At 55.6% G+C, this 20,486-nt stretch overlaps 40 non-coding genes across 40 annotated transcripts in view; all 40 read right to left on the bottom strand.

The window, feature by feature from the left end:
* The window catches only part of LOC137114231 (U2 spliceosomal RNA), a 191-nt gene extending 81 nt beyond the window's left edge, over nucleotides 1-110 (bottom strand). The window contains exon 1 of the small nuclear RNA XR_010913339.1: nucleotides 1-110. This exon is cut by the window's left edge and continues 81 nt beyond it. This is a non-coding gene — a small nuclear RNA (U2 spliceosomal RNA).
* Nucleotides 111-291: 181 nt separating this feature from the next.
* Nucleotides 292-407, bottom strand: LOC137113331 (U5 spliceosomal RNA). Its single transcript, XR_010912465.1, has one exon. It is a non-coding gene; the product is annotated as a U5 spliceosomal RNA (small nuclear RNA).
* A 551-nt stretch (nucleotides 408-958) lies between these two features.
* LOC137114409 (U2 spliceosomal RNA) lies at nucleotides 959-1,149 on the bottom strand. The gene has a single exon (XR_010913510.1). It is a non-coding gene; the product is annotated as a U2 spliceosomal RNA (small nuclear RNA).
* A 181-nt stretch (nucleotides 1,150-1,330) lies between these two features.
* Nucleotides 1,331-1,446, bottom strand: LOC137113332 (U5 spliceosomal RNA). Its single transcript, XR_010912466.1, has one exon. It is a non-coding gene; the product is annotated as a U5 spliceosomal RNA (small nuclear RNA).
* Nucleotides 1,447-1,997: 551 nt separating this feature from the next.
* On the bottom strand, nucleotides 1,998-2,188 carry LOC137114255 (U2 spliceosomal RNA). The gene has a single exon (XR_010913363.1). It is a non-coding gene; the product is annotated as a U2 spliceosomal RNA (small nuclear RNA).
* Nucleotides 2,189-2,369: 181 nt separating this feature from the next.
* LOC137113333 (U5 spliceosomal RNA) lies at nucleotides 2,370-2,485 on the bottom strand. Its single transcript, XR_010912467.1, has one exon. It is a non-coding gene; the product is annotated as a U5 spliceosomal RNA (small nuclear RNA).
* Nucleotides 2,486-3,036: 551 nt separating this feature from the next.
* LOC137114410 (U2 spliceosomal RNA) lies at nucleotides 3,037-3,227 on the bottom strand. The gene has a single exon (XR_010913511.1). It is a non-coding gene; the product is annotated as a U2 spliceosomal RNA (small nuclear RNA).
* A 181-nt stretch (nucleotides 3,228-3,408) lies between these two features.
* LOC137113883 (U5 spliceosomal RNA) lies at nucleotides 3,409-3,524 on the bottom strand. Its single transcript, XR_010913003.1, has one exon. It is a non-coding gene; the product is annotated as a U5 spliceosomal RNA (small nuclear RNA).
* Nucleotides 3,525-4,074: 550 nt separating this feature from the next.
* Nucleotides 4,075-4,265, bottom strand: LOC137114379 (U2 spliceosomal RNA). Its single transcript, XR_010913481.1, has one exon. It is a non-coding gene; the product is annotated as a U2 spliceosomal RNA (small nuclear RNA).
* A 181-nt stretch (nucleotides 4,266-4,446) lies between these two features.
* LOC137113334 (U5 spliceosomal RNA) lies at nucleotides 4,447-4,562 on the bottom strand. Its single transcript, XR_010912468.1, has one exon. It is a non-coding gene; the product is annotated as a U5 spliceosomal RNA (small nuclear RNA).
* Nucleotides 4,563-5,113: 551 nt separating this feature from the next.
* On the bottom strand, nucleotides 5,114-5,304 carry LOC137114405 (U2 spliceosomal RNA). Its single transcript, XR_010913506.1, has one exon. It is a non-coding gene; the product is annotated as a U2 spliceosomal RNA (small nuclear RNA).
* Nucleotides 5,305-5,485: 181 nt separating this feature from the next.
* LOC137113336 (U5 spliceosomal RNA) lies at nucleotides 5,486-5,601 on the bottom strand. The gene has a single exon (XR_010912470.1). It is a non-coding gene; the product is annotated as a U5 spliceosomal RNA (small nuclear RNA).
* Nucleotides 5,602-6,151: 550 nt separating this feature from the next.
* On the bottom strand, nucleotides 6,152-6,342 carry LOC137114266 (U2 spliceosomal RNA). The gene has a single exon (XR_010913374.1). It is a non-coding gene; the product is annotated as a U2 spliceosomal RNA (small nuclear RNA).
* Nucleotides 6,343-6,523: 181 nt separating this feature from the next.
* LOC137113778 (U5 spliceosomal RNA) lies at nucleotides 6,524-6,639 on the bottom strand. Its single transcript, XR_010912898.1, has one exon. It is a non-coding gene; the product is annotated as a U5 spliceosomal RNA (small nuclear RNA).
* Nucleotides 6,640-7,191: 552 nt separating this feature from the next.
* Nucleotides 7,192-7,382, bottom strand: LOC137114233 (U2 spliceosomal RNA). The gene has a single exon (XR_010913341.1). It is a non-coding gene; the product is annotated as a U2 spliceosomal RNA (small nuclear RNA).
* Nucleotides 7,383-7,563: 181 nt separating this feature from the next.
* LOC137113337 (U5 spliceosomal RNA) lies at nucleotides 7,564-7,679 on the bottom strand. The gene has a single exon (XR_010912471.1). It is a non-coding gene; the product is annotated as a U5 spliceosomal RNA (small nuclear RNA).
* A 551-nt stretch (nucleotides 7,680-8,230) lies between these two features.
* LOC137114278 (U2 spliceosomal RNA) lies at nucleotides 8,231-8,421 on the bottom strand. The gene has a single exon (XR_010913386.1). It is a non-coding gene; the product is annotated as a U2 spliceosomal RNA (small nuclear RNA).
* Nucleotides 8,422-8,602: 181 nt separating this feature from the next.
* LOC137113338 (U5 spliceosomal RNA) lies at nucleotides 8,603-8,718 on the bottom strand. The gene has a single exon (XR_010912472.1). It is a non-coding gene; the product is annotated as a U5 spliceosomal RNA (small nuclear RNA).
* Nucleotides 8,719-9,269: 551 nt separating this feature from the next.
* LOC137114411 (U2 spliceosomal RNA) lies at nucleotides 9,270-9,460 on the bottom strand. The gene has a single exon (XR_010913512.1). It is a non-coding gene; the product is annotated as a U2 spliceosomal RNA (small nuclear RNA).
* A 181-nt stretch (nucleotides 9,461-9,641) lies between these two features.
* On the bottom strand, nucleotides 9,642-9,757 carry LOC137113339 (U5 spliceosomal RNA). Its single transcript, XR_010912473.1, has one exon. It is a non-coding gene; the product is annotated as a U5 spliceosomal RNA (small nuclear RNA).
* Nucleotides 9,758-10,308: 551 nt separating this feature from the next.
* Nucleotides 10,309-10,499, bottom strand: LOC137114412 (U2 spliceosomal RNA). The gene has a single exon (XR_010913513.1). It is a non-coding gene; the product is annotated as a U2 spliceosomal RNA (small nuclear RNA).
* Nucleotides 10,500-10,680: 181 nt separating this feature from the next.
* Nucleotides 10,681-10,796, bottom strand: LOC137113884 (U5 spliceosomal RNA). The gene has a single exon (XR_010913004.1). It is a non-coding gene; the product is annotated as a U5 spliceosomal RNA (small nuclear RNA).
* Nucleotides 10,797-11,346: 550 nt separating this feature from the next.
* LOC137114380 (U2 spliceosomal RNA) lies at nucleotides 11,347-11,537 on the bottom strand. The gene has a single exon (XR_010913482.1). It is a non-coding gene; the product is annotated as a U2 spliceosomal RNA (small nuclear RNA).
* Nucleotides 11,538-11,718: 181 nt separating this feature from the next.
* Nucleotides 11,719-11,834, bottom strand: LOC137113340 (U5 spliceosomal RNA). Its single transcript, XR_010912474.1, has one exon. It is a non-coding gene; the product is annotated as a U5 spliceosomal RNA (small nuclear RNA).
* A 551-nt stretch (nucleotides 11,835-12,385) lies between these two features.
* LOC137114406 (U2 spliceosomal RNA) lies at nucleotides 12,386-12,576 on the bottom strand. The gene has a single exon (XR_010913507.1). It is a non-coding gene; the product is annotated as a U2 spliceosomal RNA (small nuclear RNA).
* Nucleotides 12,577-12,757: 181 nt separating this feature from the next.
* On the bottom strand, nucleotides 12,758-12,873 carry LOC137113341 (U5 spliceosomal RNA). Its single transcript, XR_010912475.1, has one exon. It is a non-coding gene; the product is annotated as a U5 spliceosomal RNA (small nuclear RNA).
* Nucleotides 12,874-13,423: 550 nt separating this feature from the next.
* On the bottom strand, nucleotides 13,424-13,614 carry LOC137114289 (U2 spliceosomal RNA). The gene has a single exon (XR_010913397.1). It is a non-coding gene; the product is annotated as a U2 spliceosomal RNA (small nuclear RNA).
* A 181-nt stretch (nucleotides 13,615-13,795) lies between these two features.
* Nucleotides 13,796-13,911, bottom strand: LOC137113779 (U5 spliceosomal RNA). The gene has a single exon (XR_010912899.1). It is a non-coding gene; the product is annotated as a U5 spliceosomal RNA (small nuclear RNA).
* Nucleotides 13,912-14,463: 552 nt separating this feature from the next.
* On the bottom strand, nucleotides 14,464-14,654 carry LOC137114234 (U2 spliceosomal RNA). The gene has a single exon (XR_010913342.1). It is a non-coding gene; the product is annotated as a U2 spliceosomal RNA (small nuclear RNA).
* A 181-nt stretch (nucleotides 14,655-14,835) lies between these two features.
* LOC137113342 (U5 spliceosomal RNA) lies at nucleotides 14,836-14,951 on the bottom strand. The gene has a single exon (XR_010912476.1). It is a non-coding gene; the product is annotated as a U5 spliceosomal RNA (small nuclear RNA).
* A 551-nt stretch (nucleotides 14,952-15,502) lies between these two features.
* LOC137114301 (U2 spliceosomal RNA) lies at nucleotides 15,503-15,693 on the bottom strand. The gene has a single exon (XR_010913408.1). It is a non-coding gene; the product is annotated as a U2 spliceosomal RNA (small nuclear RNA).
* Nucleotides 15,694-15,874: 181 nt separating this feature from the next.
* On the bottom strand, nucleotides 15,875-15,990 carry LOC137113343 (U5 spliceosomal RNA). Its single transcript, XR_010912477.1, has one exon. It is a non-coding gene; the product is annotated as a U5 spliceosomal RNA (small nuclear RNA).
* A 552-nt stretch (nucleotides 15,991-16,542) lies between these two features.
* LOC137113268 (U2 spliceosomal RNA) lies at nucleotides 16,543-16,733 on the bottom strand. Its single transcript, XR_010912403.1, has one exon. It is a non-coding gene; the product is annotated as a U2 spliceosomal RNA (small nuclear RNA).
* A 181-nt stretch (nucleotides 16,734-16,914) lies between these two features.
* Nucleotides 16,915-17,030, bottom strand: LOC137113344 (U5 spliceosomal RNA). Its single transcript, XR_010912478.1, has one exon. It is a non-coding gene; the product is annotated as a U5 spliceosomal RNA (small nuclear RNA).
* A 552-nt stretch (nucleotides 17,031-17,582) lies between these two features.
* Nucleotides 17,583-17,773, bottom strand: LOC137114273 (U2 spliceosomal RNA). The gene has a single exon (XR_010913381.1). It is a non-coding gene; the product is annotated as a U2 spliceosomal RNA (small nuclear RNA).
* A 181-nt stretch (nucleotides 17,774-17,954) lies between these two features.
* Nucleotides 17,955-18,070, bottom strand: LOC137113345 (U5 spliceosomal RNA). Its single transcript, XR_010912479.1, has one exon. It is a non-coding gene; the product is annotated as a U5 spliceosomal RNA (small nuclear RNA).
* Nucleotides 18,071-18,621: 551 nt separating this feature from the next.
* On the bottom strand, nucleotides 18,622-18,812 carry LOC137114313 (U2 spliceosomal RNA). Its single transcript, XR_010913419.1, has one exon. It is a non-coding gene; the product is annotated as a U2 spliceosomal RNA (small nuclear RNA).
* Nucleotides 18,813-18,993: 181 nt separating this feature from the next.
* On the bottom strand, nucleotides 18,994-19,109 carry LOC137113347 (U5 spliceosomal RNA). The gene has a single exon (XR_010912481.1). It is a non-coding gene; the product is annotated as a U5 spliceosomal RNA (small nuclear RNA).
* A 551-nt stretch (nucleotides 19,110-19,660) lies between these two features.
* On the bottom strand, nucleotides 19,661-19,851 carry LOC137114324 (U2 spliceosomal RNA). Its single transcript, XR_010913430.1, has one exon. It is a non-coding gene; the product is annotated as a U2 spliceosomal RNA (small nuclear RNA).
* A 179-nt stretch (nucleotides 19,852-20,030) lies between these two features.
* Nucleotides 20,031-20,148, bottom strand: LOC137113769 (U5 spliceosomal RNA). Its single transcript, XR_010912890.1, has one exon. It is a non-coding gene; the product is annotated as a U5 spliceosomal RNA (small nuclear RNA).
* Between the last annotated feature and the right edge of the window lie 338 nt (nucleotides 20,149-20,486).

Genomic DNA, 20,486 nt, shown 5'->3' on the forward strand with positions numbered 1-20,486 from the left:
GGTACTAAAAATCCGTTTAATAAGTTGTCCCCGTGTAGAGGACATATCAGATATTAAACTGATAAGAACAGATACTACACTTGATCTTAGCCAAAAGGCCGAGAAGCGATGACCCCCACTCTTTGCTGCCTGAGCCAACCTCCTCTGACACTTCTCAAGTGTCGCGGTGCAGTATTGTTAACTGGACGTAACACTGGCCGCTGCTGAGCACCCACCCACGGCCGTGCTCTCTTTGCACAGGCCGACCTCTCCACGGACACAGCTGCTTTGACGTTTGACAAACTCACAGGGCTCTGCCAGAAGGCAAAGCCTGCCAAAAATGGAATTTAACTCATTGGTATTCCTCTCCACGGAAGTCTTTAGTAAAAGGCGAAAGACTTGTGCGTGATGAAGAGAAACCAGAGTAAGGACGCTCCTGCCTTCGTGTGGGGCCGAAGTCCCTCGTCGCACCACTCACCACCTTCGCGGAACCCCCTTCTCGGCTTGCGAGGCGTTCCATTTCCCAGGCAGCTCCCATTTCCCTGAGGCCGCCCCGGCCCTTTGGCCGAGCCAATCAGATTGCGGACAGACTAAAATCCTGCCTTTTCCAGGCGGGCTAGCAAACGCTCAGCTGCTTGCAGATCTTGAGCGAGGAGCGAGAAAAGGAGACGGGCAACGCGGGGAGCGGTAAACGGGCCCTGTGGCGGGATGGAAACGTTGCCCCCTATGCCTGCAGGGGGAAATGCAGAACGCGCACGGGGGCCCTGTTGTTGCTACACCTTGCTGTGGCGCGCTGCACTTTTCGGCCAGTTGTCATGGCTGACAAAGCGTAATTGCAAGAAGACAAAAACCAAAGGAGCCTACCGAGAAGCCGCCACTAAGTCGGCAGGGGTACTTAGCGTGACCCCCGGCGGCCGTCCCATTTGGCTCACGCCCTGAAAAGCTGAGCAAGTTTTTTTTTTTTGTCCACAGGTGGAGAGAAGGCTGCACCGTTCCCAGCGGCACTGCAAGGCCAGGTCGATGCGTGGAGTGAACGGAGCAAGCCCCTTTTTCAGCTCCCGGTTCTAAAAATCCGTTTAATAAGTTGGCCCCGTGTAGAGGACATATCAGATATTAAACTGATAAGAACAGATACTACACTTGATCTTAGCCAAAAGGCCGAGAAGCGATGACCCCCACTCTTTGCTGCCTGAGCCAACCTCCTCTGACACTTCTCAAGTGTCGCGGTGCAGTATTGTTAACTGGACGTAACACTGGCCGCTGCTGAGCACCCACCCACGGCCGTGCTCTCTTTGCACAGGCCGACCTCTCCACGGACACAGCTGCTTTGACGTTTGACAAACTCACAGGGCTCTGCCAGAAGGCAAAGCCTGCCAAAAATGGAATTTAACTCATTGGTATTCCTCTCCACGGAAGTCTTTAGTAAAAGGCGAAAGACTTGTGCGTGATGAAGAGAAACCAGAGTAAGGACGCTCCTGCCTTCGTGTGGGGCCGAAGTCCCTCGTCGCACCACTCACCACCTTCGCGGAACCCCCTTCTCGGCTTGCGAGGCGTTCCATTTCCCAGGCAGCTCCCATTTCCCTGAGGCCGCCCCGGCCCTTTGGCCGAGCCAATCAGATTGCGGACAGACTAAAATCCTGCCTTTTCCAGGCGGGCTAGCAAACGCTCAGCTGCTTGCAGATCTTGAGCGAGGAGCGAGAAAAGGAGACGGGCAACGCGGGGAGCGGTAAACGGGCCCTGTGGCGGGATGGAAACGTTGCCCCCTATGCCTGCAGGGGGAAATGCAGAACGCGCACGGGGGCCCTGTTGTTGCTACACCTTGCTGTGGCGCGCTGCACTTTTCGGCCAGTTGTCATGGCTGACAAAGCGTAATTGCAAGAAGACAAAAACCAAAGGAGCCTACCGAGAAGCCGCCACTAAGTCGGCAGGGGTACTTAGCGTGACCCCCGGCGGCCGTCCCATTTGGCTCACGCCCTGAAAAGCTGAGCAAGTTTTTTTTTTTTGTCCACAGGTGGAGAGAAGGCTGCACCGTTCCCAGCGGCACTGCAAGGCCAGGTCGATGCGTGGAGTGAACGGAGCAAGCCCCTTTTTCAGCTCCCGGTTCTAAAAATCCGTTTAATAAGTTGTCCCCGTGTAGAGGACATATCAGATATTAAACTGATAAGAACAGATACTACACTTGATCTTAGCCAAAAGGCCGAGAAGCGATGACCCCCACTCTTTGCTGCCTGAGCCAACCTCCTCTGACACTTCTCAAGTGTCGCGGTGCAGTATTGTTAACTGGACGTAACACTGGCCGCTGCTGAGCACCCACCCACGGCCGTGCTCTCTTTGCACAGGCCGACCTCTCCACGGACACAGCTGCTTTGACGTTTGACAAACTCACAGGGCTCTGCCAGAAGGCAAAGCCTGCCAAAAATGGAATTTAACTCATTGGTATTCCTCTCCACGGAAGTCTTTAGTAAAAGGCGAAAGACTTGTGCGTGATGAAGAGAAACCAGAGTAAGGACGCTCCTGCCTTCGTGTGGGGCCGAAGTCCCTCGTCGCACCACTCACCACCTTCGCGGAACCCCCTTCTCGGCTTGCGAGGCGTTCCATTTCCCAGGCAGCTCCCATTTCCCTGAGGCCGCCCCGGCCCTTTGGCCGAGCCAATCAGATTGCGGACAGACTAAAATCCTGCCTTTTCCAGGCGGGCTAGCAAACGCTCAGCTGCTTGCAGATCTTGAGCGAGGAGCGAGAAAAGGAGACGGGCAACGCGGGGAGCGGTAAACGGGCCCTGTGGCGGGATGGAAACGTTGCCCCCTATGCCTGCAGGGGGAAATGCAGAACGCGCACGGGGGCCCTGTTGTTGCTACACCTTGCTGTGGCGCGCTGCACTTTTCGGCCAGTTGTCATGGCTGACAAAGCGTAATTGCAAGAAGACAAAAACCAAAGGAGCCTACCGAGAAGCCGCCACTAAGTCGGCAGGGGTACTTAGCGTGACCCCCGGCGGCCGTCCCATTTGGCTCACGCCCTGAAAAGCTGAGCAAGTTTTTTTTTTTTGTCCACAGGTGGAGAGAAGGCTGCACCGTTCCCAGCGGCACTGCAAGGCCAGGTCGATGCGTGGAGTGAACGGAGCAAGCCCCTTTTTCAGCTCCCGGTTCTAAAAATCCGTTTAATAAGTTGGCCCCGTGTAGAGGACATATCAGATATTAAACTGATAAGAACAGATACTACACTTGATCTTAGCCAAAAGGCCGAGAAGCGATGACCCCCACTCTTTGCTGCCTGAGCCAACCTCCTCTGACACTTCTCAAGTGTCGCGGTGCAGTATTGTTAACTGGACGTAACACTGGCCGCTGCTGAGCACCCACCCACGGCCGTGCTCTCTTTGCACAGGCCGACCTCTCCACGGACACAGCTGCTTTGACGTTTGACAAACTCACAGGGCTCTGCCAGAAGGCAAAGCCTGCCAAAAATGGAATTTAACTCATTGGTATTCCTCTCCACGGAAGTCTTTAATAAAAGGCGAAAGACTTGTGCGTGATGAAGAGAAACCAGAGTAAGGACGCTCCTGCCTTCGTGTGGGGCCGAAGTCCCTCGTCGCACCACTCACCACCTTCGCGGAACCCCCTTCTCGGCTTGCGAGGCGTTCCATTTCCCAGGCAGCTCCCATTTCCCTGAGGCCGCCCCGGCCCTTTGGCCGAGCCAATCAGATTGCGGACAGACTAAGATCCTGCCTTTTCCAGGCGGGCTAGCAAACGCTCAGCTGCTTGCAGATCTTGAGCGAGGAGCGAGAAAAGGAGACGGGCAACGCGGGGAGCGGTAAACGGGCCCTGTGGCGGGATGGAAACGTTGCCCCCTATGCCTGCAGGGGGAAATGCAGAACGCGCACGGGGGCCCTGTTGTTGCTACACCTTGCTGTGGCGCGCTGCACTTTTCGGCCAGTTGTCATGGCTGACAAAGCGTAATTGCAAGAAGACAAAAACCAAAGGAGCCTACCGAGAAGCCGCCACTAAGTCGGCAGGGGTACTTAGCGTGACCCCCGGCGGCCGTCCCATTTGGCTCACGCCCTGAAAAGCTGAGCAAGTTTTTTTTTTTGTCCACAGGTGGAGAGAAGGCTGCACCGTTCCCAGCGGCACTGCAAGGCCAGGTCGATGCGTGGAGTGAACGGAGCAAGCCCCTTTTTCAGCTCCCGGTTCTAAAAATCCGTTTAATAAGTTGTCCCCGTGTAGAGGACATATCAGATATTAAACTGATAAGAACAGATGCTACACTTGATCTTAGCCAAAAGGCCGAGAAGCGATGACCCCCACTCTTTGCTGCCTGAGCCAACCTCCTCTGACACTTCTCAAGTGTCGCGGTGCAGTATTGTTAACTGGACGTAACACTGGCCGCTGCTGAGCACCCACCCACGGCCGTGCTCTCTTTGCACAGGCCGACCTCTCCACGGACACAGCTGCTTTGACGTTTGACAAACTCACAGGGCTCTGCCAGAAGGCAAAGCCTGCCAAAAATGGAATTTAACTCATTGGTATTCCTCTCCACGGAAGTCTTTAGTAAAAGGCGAAAGACTTGTGCGTGATGAAGAGAAACCAGAGTAAGGACGCTCCTGCCTTCGTGTGGGGCCGAAGTCCCTCGTCGCACCACTCACCACCTTTGCGGAACCCCCTTCTCGGCTTGCGAGGCGTTCCATTTCCCAGGCAGCTCCCATTTCCCTGAGGCCGCCCCGGCCCTTTGGCCGAGCCAATCAGATTGCGGACAGACTAAGATCCTGCCTTTTCCAGGCGGGCTAGCAAACGCTCAGCTGCTTGCAGATCTTGAGCGAGGAGCGAGAAAAGGAGACGGGCAACGCGGGGAGCGGTAAACGGGCCCTGTGGCGGGATGGAAACGTTGCCCCCTATGCCTGCAGGGGGAAATGCAGAACGCGCACGGGGGCCCTGTTGTTGCTACACCTTGCTGTGGCGCGCTGCACTTTTCGGCCAGTTGTCATGGCTGACAAAGCGTAATTGCAAGAAGACAAAAACCAAAGGAGCCTACCGAGAAGCCGCCACTAAGTCGGCAGGGGTACTTAGCGTGACCCCCGGCGGCCGTCCCATTTGGCTCACGCCCTGAAAAGCTGAGCAAGTTTTTTTTTTTTGTCCACAGGTGGAGAGAAGGCTGCACCGTTCCCAGCGGCACTGCAAGGCCAGGTCGATGCGTGGAGTGAACGGAGCAAGCCCCTTTTTCAGCTACCGGTTCTAAAAATCCGTTTAATAAGTTGTCCCCGTGTAGAGGACATATCAGATATTAAACTGATAAGAACAGATACTACACTTGATCTTAGCCAAAAGGCCGAGAAGCGATGACCCCCACTCTTTGCTGCCTGAGCCAACCTCCTCTGACACTTCTCAAGTGTCGCGGTGCAGTATTGTTAACTGGACGTAACACTGGCCGCTGCTGAGCACCCACCCACGGCCGTGCTCTCTTTGCACAGGCCGACCTCTCCACGGACACAGCTGCTTTGACGTTTGACAAACTCACAGGGCTCTGCCAGAAGGCAAAGCCTGCCAAAAATGGAATTTAACTCATTGGTATTCCTCTCCACGGAAGTCTTTAGTAAAAGGCGAAAGACTTGTGCGTGATGAAGAGAAACCAGAGTAAGGACGCTCCTGCCTTCGTGTGGGGCCGAAGTCCCTCGTCGCACCACTCACCACCTTCGCGGAACCCCCTTCTCGGCTTGCGAGGCGTTCCATTTCCCAGGCAGCTCCCATTTCCCTGAGGCCGCCCCGGCCCTTTGGCCGAGCCAATCAGATTGCGGACAGACTAAGATCCTGCCTTTTCCAGGCGGGCTAGCAAACGCTCAGCTGCTTGCAGATCTTGAGCGAGGAGCGAGAAAAGGAGACGGGCAACGCGGGGAGCGGTAAACGGGCCCTGTGGCGGGATGGAAATGTTGCCCCCTATGCCTGCAGGGGGAAATGCAGAACGCGCACGGGGGCCCTGTTGTTGCTACACCTTGCTGTGGCGCGCTGCACTTTTCGGCCAGTTGTCATGGCTGACAAAGCGTAATTGCAAGAAGACAAAAACCAAAGGAGCCTACCGAGAAGCCGCCACTAAGTCGGCAGGGGTACTTAGCGTGACCCCCGGCGGCCGTCCCATTTGGCTCACGCCCTGAAAAGCTGAGCAAGTTTTTTTTTTTGTCCACAGGTGGAGAGAAGGCTGCACCGTTCCCAGCGGCACTGCAAGGCCAGGTCGATGCGTGGAGTGAACGGAGCAAGCCCCTTTTTCAGCTCCCGGTTCTAAAAATCCGTTTAATAAGTTGTCCCCGTGTAGAGGACATATCAGATATTAAACTGATAAGAACAGATACTACACTTGATCTTAGCCAAAAGGCCGAGAAGCGATGACCCCCACTCTTTGCTGCCTGAGCCAACCTCCTCTGACACTTCTCAAGTGTCGCGGTGCAGTATTGTTAACTGGACGTAACACTGGCCGCTGCTGAGCACCCACCCACGGCCGTGCTCTCTTTGCACAGGCCGACCTCTCCACGGACACAGCTGCTTTGACGTTTGACAAACTCACAGGGCTCTGCCAGAAGGCAAAGTCTGCCAAAAATGGAATTTAACTCATCGGTATTCCTCTCCACGGAAGTCTTTAGTAAAAGGCGAAAGACTTGTGCGTGATGAAGAGAAACCAGAGTAAGGACGCTCCTGCCTTCGTGTGGGGCCGAAGTCCCTCGTCGCACCACTCACCACCTTCGCGGAACCCCCTTCTCGGCTTGCGAGGCGTTCCATTTCCCAGGCAGCTCCCATTTCCCTGAGGCCGCCCCGGCCCTTTGGCCGAGCCAATCAGATTGCGGACAGACTAAGATCCTGCCTTTTCCAGGCGGGCTAGCAAACGCTCAGCTGCTTGCAGATCTTGAGCGAGGAGCGAGAAAAGGAGACGGGCAACGCGGGGAGCGGTAAACGGGCCCTGTGGCGGGATGGAAACGTTGCCCCCTATGCCTGCAGGGGGAAATGCAGAACGCGCACGGGGGCCCTGTTGTTGCTACACCTTGCTGTGGCGCGCTGCACTTTTCGGCCAGTTGTCATGGCTGACAAAGCGTAATTGCAAGAAGACAAAAACCAAAGGAGCCTACCGAGAAGCCGCCACTAAGTCGGCAGGGGTACTTAGCGTGACCCCCGGCGGCCGTCCCATTTGGCTCACGCCCTGAAAAGCTGAGCAAGTTTTTTTTTTTTTGTCCACAGGTGGAGAGAAGGCTGCACCGTTCCCAGCGGCACTGCAAGGCCAGGTCGATGCGTGGAGTGAACGGAGCAAGCCCCTTTTTCACCTCCCGGTACTAAAAATCCGTTTAATAAGTTGTCCCCGTGTAGAGGACATATCAGATATTAAACTGATAAGAACAGATACTACACTTGATCTTAGCCAAAAGGCCGAGAAGCGATGACCCCCACTCTTTGCCGCCTGAGCCAACCTCCTCTGACACTTCTCAAGTGTCGCGGTGCAGTATTGTTAACTGGACGTAACACTGGCCGCTGCTGAGCACCCACCCACGGCCGTGCTCTCTTTGCACAGGCCGACCTCTCCACGGACACAGCTGCTTTGACGTTTGACAAACTCACAGGGCTCTGCCAGAAGGCAAAGCCTGCCAAAAATGGAATTTAACTCATTGGTATTCCTCTCCACGGAAGTCTTTAGTAAAAGGCGAAAGACTTGTGCGTGATGAAGAGAAACCAGAGTAAGGACGCTCCTGCCTTCGTGTGGGGCCGAAGTCCCTCGTCGCACCACTCACCACCTTCGCGGAACCCCCTTCTCGGCTTGCGAGGCGTTCCATTTCCCAGGCAGCTCCCATTTCCCTGAGGCCGCCCCGGCCCTTTGGCCGAGCCAATCAGATTGCGGACAGACTAAGATCCTGCCTTTTCCAGGCGGGCTAGCAAACGCTCAGCTGCTTGCAGATCTTGAGCGAGGAGCGAGAAAAGGACACGGGCAACGCGGGGAGCGATAAACGGGCCCTGTGGCGGGATGGAAACGTTGCCCCCCATGCCTGCAGGCGGAAATGCAGAACGCGCACGGGGGCCCTGTTGTTGCTACAGCTTGCTGTGGCGCGCTGCACTTTTCGGCCAGTTGTCATGGCTGACAAAGCGTAATTGCAAGAAGACAAAAACCAAAGGAGCCTACCGAGAAGCCGCCACTAAGTCGGCAGGGGTACTTAGCGTGACCCCCGGCGGCCGTCCCATTTGGCTCACGCCCTGAAAAGCTGAGCAAGTTTTTTTTTTTTGTCCACAGGTGGAGAGAAGGCTGCACCGTTCCCAGCGGCACTGCAAGGCCAGGTCGATGCGTGGAGTGAACGGAGCAAGCCCCTTTTTCAGCTCCCGGTTCTAAAAATCCGTTTAATAAGTTGTCCCCGTGTAGAGGACATATCAGATATTAAACTGATAAGAACAGATACTACACTTGATCTTAGCCAAAAGGCCGAGAAGCGATGACCCCCACTCTTTGCTGCCTGAGCCAACCTCCTCTGACACTTCTCAAGTGTCGCGGTGCAGTATTGTTAACTGGACGTAACACTGGCCGCTGCTGAGCACCCACCCACGGCCGTGCTCTCTTTGCACAGGCCGACCTCTCCACGGACACAGCTGCTTTGACGTTTGACAAACTCACAGGGCTCTGCCAGAAGGCAAAGCCTGCCAAAAATGGAATTTAACTCATTGGTATTCCTCTCCACGGAAGTCTTTAGTAAAAGGCGAAAGACTTGTGCGTGATGAAGAGAAACCAGAGTAAGGACGCTCCTGCCTTCGTGTGGGGCCGAAGTCCCTCGTCGCACCACTCACCACCTTCGCGGAACCCCCTTCTCGGCTTGCGAGGCGTTCCATTTCCCAGGCAGCTCCCATTTCCCTGAGGCCGCCCCGGCCCTTTGGCCGAGCCAATCAGATTGCGGACAGACTAAGATCCTGCCTTTTCCAGGCGGGCTAGCAAACGCTCAGCTGCTTGCAGATCTTGAGCGAGGAGCGAGAAAAGGAGACGGGCAACGCGGGGAGCGGTAAACGGGCCCTGTGGCGGGATGGAAACGTTGCCCCCTATGCCTGCAGGGGGAAATGCAGAACGCGCACGGGGGCCCTGTTGTTGCTACACCTTGCTGTGGCGCGCTGCACTTTTCGGCCAGTTGTCATGGCTGACAAAGCGTAATTGCAAGAAGACAAAAACCAAAGGAGCCTACCGAGAAGCCGCCACTAAGTCGGCAGGGGTACTTAGCGTGACCCCCGGCGGCCGTCCCATTTGGCTCACGCCCTGAAAAGCTGAGCAAGTTTTTTTTTTTTGTCCACAGGTGGAGAGAAGGCTGCACCGTTCCCAGCGGCACTGCAAGGCCAGGTCGATGCGTGGAGTGAACGGAGCAAGCCCCTTTTTCAGCTCCCGGTTCTAAAAATCCGTTTAATAAGTTGGCCCCGTGTAGAGGACATATCAGATATTAAACTGATAAGAACAGATACTACACTTGATCTTAGCCAAAAGGCCGAGAAGCGATGACCCCCACTCTTTGCTGCCTGAGCCAACCTCCTCTGACACTTCTCAAGTGTCGCGGTGCAGTATTGTTAACTGGACGTAACACTGGCCGCTGCTGAGCACCCACCCACGGCCGTGCTCTCTTTGCACAGGCCGACCTCTCCACGGACACAGCTGCTTTGACGTTTGACAAACTCACAGGGCTCTGCCAGAAGGCAAAGCCTGCCAAAAATGGAATTTAACTCATTGGTATTCCTCTCCACGGAAGTCTTTAGTAAAAGGCGAAAGACTTGTGCGTGATGAAGAGAAACCAGAGTAAGGACGCTCCTGCCTTCGTGTGGGGCCGAAGTCCCTCGTCGCACCACTCACCACCTTCGCGGAACCCCCTTCTCGGCTTGCGAGGCGTTCCATTTCCCAGGCAGCTCCCATTTCCCTGAGGCCGCCCCGGCCCTTTGGCCGAGCCAATCAGATTGCGGACAGACTAAAATCCTGCCTTTTCCAGGCGGGCTAGCAAACGCTCAGCTGCTTGCAGATCTTGAGCGAGGAGCGAGAAAAGGAGACGGGCAACGCGGGGAGCGGTAAACGGGCCCTGTGGCGGGATGGAAACGTTGCCCCCTATGCCTGCAGGGGGAAATGCAGAACGCGCACGGGGGCCCTGTTGTTGCTACACCTTGCTGTGGCGCGCTGCACTTTTCGGCCAGTTGTCATGGCTGACAAAGCGTAATTGCAAGAAGACAAAAACCAAAGGAGCCTACCGAGAAGCCGCCACTAAGTCGGCAGGGGTACTTAGCGTGACCCCCGGCGGCCGTCCCATTTGGCTCACGCCCTGAAAAGCTGAGCAAGTTTTTTTTTTTTGTCCACAGGTGGAGAGAAGGCTGCACCGTTCCCAGCGGCACTGCAAGGCCAGGTCGATGCGTGGAGTGAACGGAGCAAGCCCCTTTTTCAGCTCCCGGTTCTAAAAATCCGTTTAATAAGTTGGCCCCGTGTAGAGGACATATCAGATATTAAACTGATAAGAACAGATACTACACTTGATCTTAGCCAAAAGGCCGAGAAGCGATGACCCCCACTCTTTGCTGCCTGAGCCAACCTCCTCTGACACTTCTCAAGTGTCGCGGTGCAGTATTGTTAACTGGACGTAACACTGGCCGCTGCTGAGCACCCACCCACGGCCGTGCTCTCTTTGCACAGGCCGACCTCTCCACGGACACAGCTGCTTTGACGTTTGACAAACTCACAGGGCTCTGCCAGAAGGCAAAGCCTGCCAAAAATGGAATTTAACTCATTGGTATTCCTCTCCACGGAAGTCTTTAATAAAAGGCGAAAGACTTGTGCGTGATGAAGAGAAACCAGAGTAAGGACGCTCCTGCCTTCGTGTGGGGCCGAAGTCCCTCGTCGCACCACTCACCACCTTCGCGGAACCCCCTTCTCGGCTTGCGAGGCGTTCCATTTCCCAGGCAGCTCCCATTTCCCTGAGGCCGCCCCGGCCCTTTGGCCGAGCCAATCAGATTGCGGACAGACTAAGATCCTGCCTTTTCCAGGCGGGCTAGCAAACGCTCAGCTGCTTGCAGATCTTGAGCGAGGAGCGAGAAAAGGAGACGGGCAACGCGGGGAGCGGTAAACGGGCCCTGTGGCGGGATGGAAACGTTGCCCCCTATGCCTGCAGGGGGAAATGCAGAACGCGCACGGGGGCCCTGTTGTTGCTACACCTTGCTGTGGCGCGCTGCACTTTTCGGCCAGTTGTCATGGCTGACAAAGCGTAATTGCAATAAGACAAAAACCAAAGGAGCCTACCGAGAAGCCGCCACTAAGTCGGCAGGGGTACTTAGCGTGACCCCCGGCGGCCGTCCCATTTGGCTCACGCCCTGAAAAGCTGAGCAAGTTTTTTTTTTTGTCCACAGGTGGAGAGAAGGCTGCACCGTTCCCAGCGGCACTGCAAGGCCAGGTCGATGCGTGGAGTGAACGGAGCAAGCCCCTTTTTCAGCTCCCGGTTCTAAAAATCCGTTTAATAAGTTGTCCCCGTGTAGAGGACATATCAGATATTAAACTGATAAGAACAGATGCTACACTTGATCTTAGCCAAAAGGCCGAGAAGCGATGACCCCCACTCTTTGCTGCCTGAGCCAACCTCCTCTGACACTTCTCAAGTGTCGCGGTGCAGTATTGTTAACTGGACGTAACACTGGCCGCTGCTGAGCACCCACCCACGGCCGTGCTCTCTTTGCACAGGCCGACCTCTCCACGGACACAGCTGCTTTGACGTTTGACAAACTCACAGGGCTCTGCCAGAAGGCAAAGCCTGCCAAAAATGGAATTTAACTCATTGGTATTCCTCTCCACGGAAGTCTTTAGTAAAAGGCGAAAGACTTGTGCGTGATGAAGAGAAACCAGAGTAAGGACGCTCCTGCCTTCGTGTGGGGCCGAAGTCCCTCGTCGCACCACTCACCACCTTTGCGGAACCCCCTTCTCGGCTTGCGAGGCGTTCCATTTCCCAGGCAGCTCCCATTTCCCTGAGGCCGCCCCGGCCCTTTGGCCGAGCCAATCAGATTGCGGACAGACTAAGATCCTGCCTTTTCCAGGCGGGCTAGCAAACGCTCAGCTGCTTGCAGATCTTGAGCGAGGAGCGAGAAAAGGAGACGGGCAACGCGGGGAGCGGTAAACGGGCCCTGTGGCGGGATGGAAACGTTGCCCCCTATGCCTGCAGGGGGAAATGCAGAACGCGCACGGGGGCCCTGTTGTTGCTACACCTTGCTGTGGCGCGCTGCACTTTTCGGCCAGTTGTCATGGCTGACAAAGCGTAATTGCAAGAAGACAAAAACCAAAGGAGCCTACCGAGAAGCCGCCACTAAGTCGGCAGGGGTACTTAGCGTGACCCCCGGCGGCCGTCCCATTTGGCTCACGCCCTGAAAAGCTGAGCAAGTTTTTTTTTTTTGTCCACAGGTGGAGAGAAGGCTGCACCGTTCCCAGCGGCACTGCAAGGCCAGGTCGATGCGTGGAGTGAACGGAGCAAGCCCCTTTTTCAGCTACCGGTTCTAAAAATCCGTTTAATAAGTTGTCCCCGTGTAGAGGACATATCAGATATTAAACTGATAAGAACAGATACTACACTTGATCTTAGCCAAAAGGCCGAGAAGCGATGACCCCCACTCTTTGCTGCCTGAGCCAACCTCCTCTGACACTTCTCAAGTGTCGCGGTGCAGTATTGTTAACTGGACGTAACACTGGCCGCTGCTGAGCACCCACCCACGGCCGTGCTCTCTTTGCACAGGCCGACCTCTCCACGGACACAGCTGCTTTGACGTTTGACAAACTCACAGGGCTCTGCCAGAAGGCAAAGCCTGCCAAAAATGGAATTTAACTCATTGGTATTCCTCTCCACGGAAGTCTTTAGTAAAAGGCGAAAGACTTGTGCGTGATGAAGAGAAACCAGAGTAAGGACGCTCCTGCCTTCGTGTGGGGCCGAAGTCCCTCGTCGCACCACTCACCACCTTCGCGGAACCCCCTTCTCGGCTTGCGAGGCGTTCCATTTCCCAGGCAGCTCCCATTTCCCTGAGGCCGCCCCGGCCCTTTGGCCGAGCCAATCAGATTGCGGACAGACTAAGATCCTGCCTTTTCCAGGCGGGCTAGCAAACGCTCAGCTGCTTGCAGATCTTGAGCGAGGAGCGAGAAAAGGAGACGGGCAACGCGGGGAGCGGTAAACGGGCCCTGTGGCGGGATGGAAATGTTGCCCCCTATGCCTGCAGGGGGAAATGCAGAACGCGCACGGGGGCCCTGTTGTTGCTACACCTTGCTGTGGCGCGCTGCACTTTTCGGCCAGTTGTCATGGCTGACAAAGCGTAATTGCAAGAAGACAAAAACCAAAGGAGCCTACCGAGAAGCCGCCACTAAGTCGGCAGGGGTACTTAGCGTGACCCCCGGCGGCCGTCCCATTTGGCTCACGCCCTGAAAAGCTGAGCAAGTTTTTTTTTTTGTCCACAGGTGGAGAGAAGGCTGCACCGTTCCCAGCGGCACTGCAAGGCCAGGTCGATGCGTGGAGTGAACGGAGCAAGCCCCTTTTTCAGCTCCCGGTTCTAAAAATCCGTTTAATAAGTTGTCCCCGTGTAGAGGACATATCAGATATTAAACTGATAAGAACAGATACTACACTTGATCTTAGCCAAAAGGCCGAGAAGCGATGACCCCCACTCTTTGCTGCCTGAGCCAACCTCCTCTGACACTTCTCAAGTGTCGCGGTGCAGTATTGTTAACTGGACGTAACACTGGCCGCTGCTGAGCACCCACCCACGGCCGTGCTCTCTTTGCACAGGCCGACCTCTCCACGGACACAGCTGCTTTGACGTTTGACAAACTCACAGGGCTCTGCCAGAAGGCAAAGTCTGCCAAAAATGGAATTTAACTCATCGGTATTCCTCTCCACGGAAGTCTTTAGTAAAAGGCGAAAGACTTGTGCGTGATGAAGAGAAACCAGAGTAAGGACGCTCCTGCCTTCGTGTGGGGCCGAAGTCCCTCGTCGCACCACTCACCACCTTCGCGGAACCCCCTTCTCGGCTTGCGAGGCGTTCCATTTCCCAGGCAGCTCCCATTTCCCTGAGGCCGCCCCGGCCCTTTGGCCGAGCCAATCAGATTGCGGACAGACTAAGATCCTGCCTTTTCCAGGCGGGCTAGCAAACGCTCAGCTGCTTGCAGATCTTGAGCGAGGAGCGAGAAAAGGAGACGGGCAACGCGGGGAGCGGTAAACGGGCCCTGTGGCGGGATGGAAACGTTGCCCCCTATGCCTGCAGGGGGAAATGCAGAACGCGCACGGGGGCCCTGTTGTTGCTACACCTTGCTGTGGCGCGCTGCACTTTTCGGCCAGTTGTCATGGCTGACAAAGCGTAATTGCAAGAAGACAAAAACCAAAGGAGCCTACCGAGAAGCCGCCACTAAGTCGGCAGGGGTACTTAGCGTGACCCCCGGCGGCCGTCCCATTTGGCTCACGCCCTGAAAAGCTGAGCAAGTTTTTTTTTTTTTGTCCACAGGTGGAGAGAAGGCTGCACCGTTCCCAGCGGCACTGCAAGGCCAGGTCGATGCGTGGAGTGAACGGAGCAAGCCCCTTTTTCACCTCCCGGTACTAAAAATCCGTTTAATAAGTTGTCCCCGTGTAGAGGACATATCAGATATTAAACTGATAAGAACAGATACTACACTTGATCTTAGCCAAAAGGCCGAGAAGCGATGACCCCCACTCTTTGCCGCCTGAGCCAACCTCCTCTGACACTTCTCAAGTGTCGCGGTGCAGTATTGTTAACTGGACGTAACACTGGCCGCTGCTGAGCACCCACCCACGGCCGTGCTCTCTTTGCACAGGCCGACCTCTCCACGGACACAGCTGCTTTGACGTTTGACAAACTCACAGGGCTCTGCCAGAAGGCAAAGCCTGCCAAAAATGGAATTTAACTCATTGGTATTCCTCTCCACGGAAGTCTTTAGTAAAAGGCGAAAGACTTGTGCGTGATGAAGAGAAACCAGAGTAAGGACGCTCCTGCCTTCGTGTGGGGCCGAAGTCCCTCGTCGCACCACTCACCACCTTCGCGGAACCCCCTTCTCGGCTTGCGAGGCGTTCCATTTCCCAGGCAGCTCCCATTTCCCTGAGGCCGCCCCGGCCCTTTGGCCGAGCCAATCAGATTGCGGACAGACTAAGATCCTGCCTTTTCCAGGCGGGCTAGCAAACGCTCAGCTGCTTGCAGATCTTGAGCGAGGAGCGAGAAAAGGACACGGGCAACGCGGGGAGCGATAAACGGGCCCTGTGGCGGGATGGAAACGTTGCCCCCCATGCCTGCAGGCGGAAATGCAGAACGCGCACGGGGGCCCTGTTGTTGCTACAGCTTGCTGTGGCGCGCTGCACTTTTCGGCCAGTTGTCATGGCTGACAAAGCGTAATTGCAAGAAGACAAAAACCAAAGGAGCCTACCGAGAAGCCGCCACTAAGTCGGCAGGGGTACTTAGCGTGACCCCCGGCGGCCGTCCCATTTGGCTCACGCCCTGAAAAGCTGAGCAAGTTTTTTTTTTTTGTCCACAGGTGGAGAGAAGGCTGCACCGTTCCCAGCGGCACTGCAAGGCCAGGTCGATGCGTGGAGTGAACGGAGCAAGCCCCTTTTTCAGCTCCCGGTTCTAAAAATCCGTTTAATAAGTTGTCCCCGTGTAGAGGACATATCAGATATTAAACTGATAAGAACAGATACTACACTTGATCTTAGCCAAAAGGCCGAGAAGCGATGACCCCCACTCTTTGCTGCCTGAGCCAACCTCCTCTGACACTTCTCAAGTGTCGCGGTGCAGTATTGTTAACTGGACGTAACACTGGCCGCTGCTGAGCACCCACCCACGGCCGTGCTCTCTTTGCACAGGCCGACCTCTCCACGGACACAGCTGCTTTGACGTTTGACAAACTCACAGGGCTCTGCCAGAAGGCAAAGCCTGCCAAAAATGGAATTTAACTCATTGGTATTCCTCTCCACGGAAGTCTTTAGTAAAAGGCGAAAGACTTGTGCGTGATGAAGAGAAACCAGAGTAAGGACGCTCCTGCCTTCGTGTGGGGCCGAAGTCCCTCGTCGCACCACTCACCACCTTCGCGGAACCCCCTTCTCGGCTTGCGAGGCGTTCCATTTCCCAGGCAGCTCCCATTTCCCTGAGGCCGCCCCGGCCCTTTGGCCGAGCCAATCAGATTGCGGACAGACTAAGATCCTGCCTTTTCCAGGCGGGCTAGCAAACGCTCAGCTGCTTGCAGATCTTGAGCGAGGAGCGAGAAAAGGAGACGGGCAACGCGGGGAGCGGTAAACGGGCCCTGTGGCGGGATGGAAACGTTGCCCCCTATGCCTGCAGGGGGAAATGCAGAACGCGCACGGGGGCCCTGTTGTTGCTACACCTTGCTGTGGCGCGCTGCACTTTTCGGCCAGTTGTCATGGCTGTCAAAGCGTAATTGCAAGAAGACAAAAACCAAAGGAGCCTACCGAGAAGCCGCCACTAAGTCGGCAGGGGTACTTAGCGTGACCCCCGGCGGCCGTCCCATTTGGCTCACGCCCTGAAAAGCTGAGCAAGTTTTTTTTTTTTTGTCCACAGGTGGAGAGAAGGCTGCACCGTTCCCAGCGGCACTGCAAGGCCAGGTCGATGCGTGGAGTGAACGGAGCAAGCCCCTTTTTCACCTCCCGGTACTAAAAATCCGTTTAATAAGTTGTCCCCGTGTAGAGGACATATCAGATATTAAACTGATACGAACAGATACTACACTTGATCTTAGCCAAAAGGCCGAGAAGCGATGACCCCCACTCTTTGCTGCCTGAGCCAACCTCCTCTGACACTTCTCAAGTGTCGCGGTGCAGTATTGTTAACTGGACGTAACACTGGCCGCTGCTGAGCACCCACCCACGGCCGTGCTCTCTTTGCACAGGCCGACCTCTCACCGGACACAGCTGCTTTGACGTTTGACAAACTCACAGGGCTCTGCCAGAAGGCAAAGCCTGCCAAAAATGGAATTTAACTCATTGGTATTCCTCTCCACGGAAGTCTTTAGTAAAAGGCGAAAGACTTGTGCGTGATGAAGAGAAACCAGAGTAAGGACGCTCCTGCCTTCGTGTGGGGCCGAAGTCCCTCGTCGCACCACTCACCACCTTCGCGGAACCCCCTTCTCGGCTTGCGAGGCGTTCCATTTCCCAGGCAGCTCCCATTTCCCTGAGGCCGCCCCGGCCCTTTGGCCGAGCCAATCAGATTGCGGACAGACTAAGATCCTGCCTTTTCCAGGCGGGCTAGCAAACGCTCAGCTGCTTGCAGATCTTGAGCGAGGAGCGAGAAAAGGAGACGGGCAACGCGGGGAGCGGTAAACGGGCCCTGTGGCGGGATGGAAACGTTGCCCCCTATGCCTGCAGGGGGAAATGCAGAACGCGCACGGGGGCCCTGTTGTTGCTACACCTTGCTGTGGCGCGCTGCACTTTTCGGCCAGTTGTCATGGCTGACAAAGCGTAATTGCAAGAAGACAAAAACCAAAGGAGCCTACCGAGAAGCCGCCACTAATTCGGCAGGGGTACTTAGCGTGACCCCCGGCGGCCGTCCCATTTGGCTCACGCCCTGAAAAGCTGAGCAAGTTTTTTTTTTTTTGTCCACAGGTGGAGAGAAGGCTGCACCGTTCCCAGCTGCACTGCAAGGCCAGGTCGATGCGTGGAGTGAACGGAGCAAGCCCCTTTTTCACCTCCCGGTACTAAAAATCCGTTTAATAAGTTGTCCCCGTGTAGAGGACATATCAGATATTAAACTGATAAGAACAGATACTACACTTGATCTTAGCCAAAAGGCCGAGAAGCGATGACCCCCACTCTTTGCTGCCTGAGCCAACCTCCTCTGACACTTCTCAAGTGTCGCGGTGCAGTATTGTTAACTGGACGTAACACTGGCCGCTGCTGAGCACCCACCCACGGCCGTGCTCTCTTTGCACAGGCCGACCTCTCCACGGACACAGCTGCTTTGACGTTTGACAAACTCACAGGGCTCTGCCAGAAGGCAAAGCCTGCCAAAAATGGAATTTAACTCATTGGTATTCCTCTCCACGGAAGTCTTTAGTAAAAGGCGAAAGACTTGTGCGTGATGAAGAGAAACCAGAGTAAGGACGCTCCTGCCTTCGTGTGGGGCCGAAGTCCCTCGTCGCACCACTCACCACCTTCGCGGAACCCCCTTCTCGGCTTGCGAGGCGTTCCATTTCCCAGGCAGCTCCCATTTCCCTGAGGCCGCCCCGGCCCTTTGGCCGAGCCAATCAGATTGCGGACAGACTAAGATCCTGCCTTTTCCAGGCGGGCTAGCAAACGCTCAGCTGCTTGCAGATCTTGAGCGAGGAGCGAGAAAAGGAGACGGGCAACGCGGGGAGCGGTAAACGGGCCCTGTGGCGGGATGGAAACGTTGCCCCCTATGCCTGCAGGGGGAAATGCAGAACGCGCACGGGGGCCCTGTTGTTGCTACACCTTGCTGTGGCGCGCTGCACTTTTCGGCCAGTTGTCATGGCTGACAAAGCGTAATTGCAAGAAGACAAAAACCAAAGGAGCCTACCGAGAAGCCGCCACTAAGTCGGCAGGGGTACTTAGCGTGACCCCCGGCGGCCGTCCCATTTGGCTCACGCCCTGAAAAGCTGAGCAAGTTTTTTTTTTTTGTCCACAGGTGGAGAGAAGGCTGCACCGTTCCCAGCGGCACTGCAAGGCCAGGTCGATGCGTGGAGTGAACGGAGCAAGCCCCTTTTTCAGCTCCCGGTTCTAAAAATCCGTTTAATAAGTTGTCCCCGTGTAGAGGACATATCAGATATTAAACTGATAAGAACAGATACTACACTTGATCTTAGCCAAAAGGCCGAGAAGCGATGACCCCCACTCTTTGCTGCCTGAGCCAACCTCCTCTGACACTTCTCAAGTGTCGCGGTGCAGTATTGTTAACTGGACGTAACACTGGCCGCTGCTGAGCACCCACCCACGGCCGTGCTCTCTTTGCACAGGCCGACCTCTCCACGGACACAGCTGCTTTGACGTTTGACAAACTCACAGGGCTCTGCCAGAAGGCAAAGCCTGCCAAAAATGGAATTTAACTCATTGGTATTCCTCTCCACGGAAGTCTTTAGTAAAAGGCGAAAGACTTGTGCGTGATGAAGAGAAACCAGAGTAAGGACGCTCCTGCCTTCGTGTGGGGCCGAAGTCCCTCGTCGCACCACTCACCACCTTCGCGGAACCCCCTTCTCGGCTTGCGAGGCGTTCCATTTCCCAGGCAGCTCCCATTTCCCTGAGGCCGCCCCGGCCCTTTGGCCGAGCCAATCAGATTGCGGACAGACTAAAATCCTGCCTTTTCCAGGCGGGCTAGCAAACGCTCAGCTGCTTGCAGATCTTGAGCGAGGAGCGAGAAAAGGAGACGGGCAACGCGGGGAGCGGTAAACGGGCCCTGTGGCGGGATGGAAACGTTGCCCCCTATGCCTGCAGGGGGAAATGCAGAACGCGCACGGGGGCCCTGTTGTTGCTACACCTTGCTGTGGCGCGCTGCACTTTTCGGCCAGTTGTCATGGCTGTCAAAGCGTAATTGCAAGAAGACAAAAACCAAAGGAGCCTACCGAGAAGCCGCCACTATGTCGGCAGGGGTACTTAGCGTGACCCCCGGCGGCCGTCCCATTTGGCTCACGCCCTGAAAAGCTGAGCAAGTTTTTTTTTTTTGTCCACAGGTGGAGAGAAGGCTGCACCGTTCCCAGCGGCACTGCAAGGCCAGGTCGATGCGTGGAGTGAACGGAGCAAGCCCCTTTTTCAGCTCCCGGTTCTAAAAATCCGTTTAATAAGTTGTCCCCGTGTAGAGGACATATCAGATATTAAACTGATAAGAACAGATACTACACTTGATCTTAGCCAAAAGGCCGAGAAGCGATGACCCCCACTCTTTGCTGCCTGAGCCAACCTCCTCTGACACTTCTCAAGTGTCGCGGTGCAGTATTGTTAACTGGACGTAACACTGGCCGCTGCTGAGCACCCACCCACGGCCGTGCTCTCTTTGCACAGGCCGACCTCTCCACGGACACAGCTGCTTTGACGTTTGACAAACTCACAGGGCTCTGCTAGAAGGCAAAGCCTGCCAAAAATGGAATTTAACTCATCGGTATTCCTCTCCACGGAAGTCTTTAGTAAAAGGCGAAAGACTTGTGCGTGATGAAGAGAAACCAGAGTAAGGACGCTCCTGCCTTCGTGTGGGGCCGAAGTCCCTCGTCGCACCACTCACCACCTTCGCGGAACCCCCTTCTCGGCTTGCGAGGCGTTCCATTTCCCAGGCAGCTCCCATTTCCCTGAGGCCGCCCCGGCCCTTTGGCCGAGCCAATCAGATTGCGGACAGACTAAGATCCTGCCTTTTCCAGGCGGGCTAGCAAACGCTCAGCTGCTTGCAGATCTTGAGCGAGGAGCGAGAAAAGGAGACGGGCAACGCGGGGAGCGGTAAACGGGCCCTGTGGCGGGATGGAAACGTTGCCCCCTATGCCTGCAGGGGGAAATGCAGAACGCGCACGGGGGCCCT

This window comes from Channa argus, unplaced genomic scaffold (assembly GCF_033026475.1).
Source record: "Channa argus isolate prfri unplaced genomic scaffold, Channa argus male v1.0 Contig016, whole genome shotgun sequence".
NCBI lineage: Eukaryota > Metazoa > Chordata > Actinopteri > Anabantiformes > Channidae > Channa > Channa argus.